A 6,000-nucleotide genomic window follows, 5' to 3' on the forward strand; every position below is an offset into this window, starting at 1 on the left:
TAACCTCTCATCTTCTTCCGCCTCTTCGTTTCCTCTTCTTCCTTCCGCCTCTCTTCCTCTTCCCCCCAAAAAACCCTAGCGCCGCCCCTCCTTTTCCCTCTTCCATCACCGCCATCTCCACCACACCCATACCCCCTTCGTGACTCCCACTTCATCACCGACACCTCTGACACACCCCACGCCGCACCACACCTGTCTCCGCCATCATCATCTCCACTCGCTACTGTCACTCCCACGATTACCTCTGTCCTCCACTTCACCTTGTCGTTCCCCACTTCTCTCTTTCATCGTCATCGTCTCCCCCACGACGCCTCCACTACACCATGCGTCTGACACCATCACGCCACTGCTACACCCATGCCTCTCCGACATCCCACTCAACCTTGTCCCCCCGCTCTTCTCTCTTTCCTCACTCATCTTTTTTTCGTAGCAAACCCTAATTGTTCTTATAAATACTCAATTTTAGGTTCCATTTGGGGAGGCTGGGCGGGAGAGGCGAAACCCCCTAGAATCTGAGGTTCTTTTTTATATATTGGTAAATCCCCCAAGAATCGATTTTAGATCGGTGAAAGCCCCAAAGAAACTGGAGTATTTTTCGATCCCTCAAGAACTAGGTCCTCTTTTTCAGTCACAAAAATTCCCAAAATATTGAATTCTTCAACTTCGAATACCTCTAAAAATACCAGTCCCTAATCGTACGAGGTTCCCTGTAAAATATCAGTTTTCCATTTTCTAGATATTGTCTCAAGCATTAAATTCTCTTCTGTTTTGCTTTAATATTTGTTTGAATTCGAGCGCGTGCAAATTCAGATTTAGTGGTGTTCGAGGATAAATCGAGACTCCGCGCCTCATTTCGCTGCACCCGGAGAAGGTAATTCCCCTTTTCTATTTGTTTTCACATCCTTCAGTTGCTATTCTATATGCTGTTTGGTTAGAGTTGGTTAGCTTGTTTAATGGATAAGTCTGTTTGTATGTGGACATCAGTTCGTATTTAATCAATCCTGCATGATGGTTTAGTCGCCAAGTTAGTTCTTTTTATGCCATCGGATATGTTGGACATAGGAGTTTGATTTTAGTTTGGTTCAAAAATGTGTGAGTTGTGTTGTTCCTATCTAATTCAAGTTGCTTTAATCATTTTTTCATATGAAAGCTTAATATGTGTGAGCCTGTTCATGTTATCAGCATAAATATTTTCTCTTCTTCTAATACTTTAGTTTCAGTTTGATAATAGAATTTGTCTAGGCATCTCGGCTTGATCTAATTTTCATGGCCCTATAGACCATTTTAACCTGATCCTCTATGCTCGACCTACCTGCAACAGTTAGCTATATTAAAGTTGAATTGGTTGATTAGTATAGCATGTTAGATCAACTGCCTTAAGTGACCTTTAAATCGGTATTATATTGAGTAAGCATTCCATGCTGATTAATTTTGGTTGTCATAACAAGGTTGGTCATTCCATAATGAAGATTAGATGTTGGTTGGTTTCAAATTATGTTGGCAGAACCTGCATCAGTTTAGTAATATTTTGTTAGTAGGTGCAATATTGTGGTTTGTGATTTTACTATTGATTCAATTGTATGCAAGCACATTCATCCGTTGGTATAGTTAAATGACTTTATGTTAATATAAGTATATATATGGTTAGCTTTGCTGGTTTAGAATGATGTTTGCTTCAGTTCAAAGTCAGTAAACTTCATATCCTTTATCTTCCAGTCCTGATATGTAATCTGTTTCTATACTTAACTTGCTGTTTAGCTCAATATATCCCTAGGGTGTGTTTAAATGTGTAGAGAATGTAGTTTCACTGTCCTGCTTAATTACTTGTTGTCGGCTTGCCTGCATTATATGTTAGTTCAGTTTAAGACATGTTTAGATGCTCTTGATTAATGTGTAGTTTACTTTTTGTTTAAGCCATCCTGTTGGTTTAAATATATACGAATGCATTGTGTAATTTGTCCTTGTTAAGCATATATCCTATGTTATTGAATGATCTGAAGTAGAATTCAGATATATATTTGGATCTGATTATCAGTATGTGGTGGTCTAGTTTAAGCTATTGTTTGCTTGAGTATTGGTTCTGTTAGTCTATTATTAGAGTGGATATGATGCTGTGATTGGTGTGATGAAGTATAGAAGCTGATATTTATTATGGTAATGTTTTCTTAACCCAAGATTATCCTTTATGTCTCAAGCATATACTCATGTACCCCTCATCCCTCAAGTGGCTAAAGTCGGGCAGATCTGGTCCATTCCCTTGTTATTTTGGTTTTGGTTCCCACGCCATCATGAGTAGTTTTGTTCTGGGTTAACTACTTAGTTTGTTTGCTTAATGTTGCAGGTGGTAAGAAACTTGTGTTCAGTTATTTAGGTTGTTTTTGTTTAGTATGTCAGTTGGTTAAAAGCTATACTTAGCCCTTTTAGTTTGTTTTGCTTAGTAGTGTAACTGGTATGAAGCCATGTTTAGTTATTGAATCTGCATCTTATATTGTTTAGCCACATTCATCGATTAGATACTAACCCTTTTGTTTTATTTTGTTGCATGACCATCGCGTACGAGTTTCGAGAGACTCGTCTTCCGCATTCGATGTTGGGCCAAGGCCCAACGAAATGTGATTTCCCTCTCTGTCCAGCCTCTTGTCCACAGACCAAAATATGTGGGCTGAGCTCATTTCCATCAGCAGAATCCGTAGCAGTTGGGCCTTAAAACGGGCTGATCCATTTAATTCCCGCCCCCTTTTTTTATCTTATTCTACTTTATGTATTGGATTTGTATTATTCGACTAACCCCTTTACTTTTTTTTAACTTAGATGAACTCTAGTAAATTAGTGGTTTAGTTTAGCATGATGGGTAGTTGACTTAGAAAAGAAACTAGTAATTAATACTTTAAGTCTCATTCTTCTCTATATATGGTAAAACTATTTATAGTATTTACAACATTTATTTTTATTTGGAGTAATTAGCATGACTACATACTTTGAGTTAAAAGAGTTATAATCTATGCTTGCTATCTTTAAAAAAAATTAAAATATCATTAACATGCTAATATAAACTCAAAGTATATTCTATAAACATTTCTTAAGCTTCATTGAATCATATATTATTCTTTAGCCAAATAACACCAAGCAAAGTTAAAAGGGAGGAAAATTCTATCACCTTTTTCTATTTATAAAATAAGTTTAGATTTGCTACATAAGCGTAATTTTTATTCCCATTTTAAATTGGCTAGGTTTTTTATTAAAAACTTCTATTTATATGCAAGTCATTGCATGTTGCAAGTCTCATTTTTAAAACAACATTATTATTTAAAGCTTAGCAATATTTATAGCTTATTTTAAACAACATTTAAAATCTCTTTTTTTGTTTTTTGCAAATTATTTCACAAATCATATCTAAATTGCATTATCATATTTTTTTCTTCAAGATCTTAACAACCCTGTTTTATTTTAAAATAGCCTTTAAAGTTCTCTTTTTATACAAAATATTACATTTTTTTCGTAAATCTTATTTTGACATTGTTTTCCTCCAAAACTTTTCATTTTATATAATTTAAGCACTGTGTTTTTTTAATTAACCTAAGTTTGGTCGGATAACCGTAAGTTGACGGATTCTAAAGGATGCCTAACCCCTTCCCTTTAGGATAATATAGAGCCCTTACCTAGAATCACACTGGTTAAGCAGACTATTAACGGAGGTTTAGTTTTAACTTTACCTTAGTTAATCTCTAGGTGTCCTAATTCACCATTAAATTAATTAGGTGGCGACTCCTCAAATAAAATAAATAGGAATCACCAATACGTCATACTCCTTAATCTATCCGGTTAAAATGGGGTGTGACAGCTTGGCGACTCTGCTGGGGACTTTAGGCTCTAACCATAACAGACTTAGGTTAATAGTTTGTTGGATATTTTGTTTGTTTTTCTTTTTGCCTTTATTACTGCTTTTTCCTTATGTGCTTTTGGTTGTTTTTATTTTATTCCTTATGTAAATATTGATGTTATTGCTTTCCTTAAATTGGCATTCCGCTCATATTTCTTCTACTCCTGGAAAACTCACACATATTCACACACTTAAAGCGGCTTCGCAGTTTGCGCCCGTGCACTACTAAATTACCCCTTTAGTTGGATTGGTCTTGTGGATTTAGTCGATCGGCGGTGCAGTCGACGGCCACGGACTTTCCACTTCCAAGTTGTCCGCTTGGGGGAGCCTTGTGTCATAGGAAAACCATTCTTAGTCTACCTAGGGTAGAGCGAAACCAAAACCTTGTAAGGACATGCATCATTTTAAACCTAGGAAGCTTAATACCCTTGGTGTATTAAGTTCATTAGTCAACCTTACCAAATGTCCAAATGAGTCTATGACTCTAAGTGACACTACTCACTATCTATGTGCATTATTTGAAGGATAAATATGTGGAATATGTGGACCTAATACTCTATAGATAAATATTTCAAGGAAACTGACATTTTGTTGCAGGTTGCCGTGGAGCATTAATTAATGCCGGAGGTTGAAGACAACCAAAGGAAATTAGTGAAGTTGAAGTATTAGATATCTTAGGTTGATTTTGAGATGTATTATTGGCATGTAATAATTTTTATTCTTGCAAATTACTTTTAGGAGGAGTTGTGGAATGATACATAAAAGACATGATTGTCCTTCAAATATTCGTTAGGCCTACCTCTGGCATAAAGAGGTCCCTTGCATTATAAAACGCGATGTATTATGTGCAATAATGTGTTTATATGCAATAATATGTCCTTACCGTATACTGACTCATTTTCTTTTTTTCTTTTTCTTGTTTTATCTTTTTTCTTTTTAAAAATTATTTTCAAAATAAAAGGTTGACTTGTGCTAAAGGGGAACTGGCGGAGCATCCATATTTCACACGGTCTAGAGCCAAGAAATCAGACTCTGACTCATCACTAATCATCTGGTTAACTAAAAAGACTCGTTCTAAAATGGATCAAAGTTTGATCAATGCAACCACTTCATCTGAGCCATCTCTTAGTTTGCCGATCACGAGTGATCCCACATCTTCTAATCAACCAGAAACACATTTGGAGATCATTGCTCGTTTGGAGCGACGAGTTGCTGAATTAAGTCACATGGTACTTCACAACCGGTCATTTTCTCAAACGCCACCACATATGACTCCATCTCATGGGGTTCGTCAAACTTTGCCTGTGCCACATCCATTCCCAAATTTGGACGAATTTAACCAAGCAAATTATTTCACCACTTCTCAGCCAGTTCGTTCCGAACACCTCACTCAAAATGCTCCCTTTTTATTTACAACCACCTCTTCAAAAGCTCAATTCATACCGCCAGCACATGACACACATCAAGTTCCGCCGGTGTATACTTATACCACAGCTCCACCCATGACACAGATTCAAGGACAATGTCGCACAGATGTTGATCATTATGTCGAAGTTGAAAATGAGGCACGGTCAGTTAATGATGAAATGATAAATAGAAAGCTCAAAAGTTTGGAAGATGCCATGAGAAGTTTGCGTGGACTTGGTAGTAACCAAAGCGTGAGATATGAAGAATTATGTGCATTTCCTGAGGTAGAATTGCCACCAGGTTACAAGATTCCAAAATTTGAGAAGTTTGATGGGTCGGGGAACCCTTTCTTCCATTTGAAGGTCTATTGTGAAAAGTTGATTGGTGTGGGGAAGAATGAAGGGATAAGAGTCAAACTATTCAATCAGAGTTTGAGTGGAAAAGCCTTGGAGTGGTATTCTAAGCAAGATACCACCAAATGGCGTACTTGGGATGATTTGGCAAATGCTTTTGTGGATCACTACAAGTTTCATGTTGAGATCGCTCCTGACAGAATCTCAATTACAAAGTTGAAGAAAAAGTTCACCGAATCATTTCGAGAATATGCTATACGGTGGAGGGAAGAAGCATCTAGGGTACACCCACCCATGGAGGAGACAGAAATGGTTACTTTCTTCATTCAAGCACTAGAACCGGAATACTATGAACGTTTG

This window comes from Lycium barbarum, chromosome 10, assembly GCF_019175385.1.
Source record: "Lycium barbarum isolate Lr01 chromosome 10, ASM1917538v2, whole genome shotgun sequence".
Classification (NCBI taxonomy): domain Eukaryota; kingdom Viridiplantae; phylum Streptophyta; class Magnoliopsida; order Solanales; family Solanaceae; genus Lycium; species Lycium barbarum.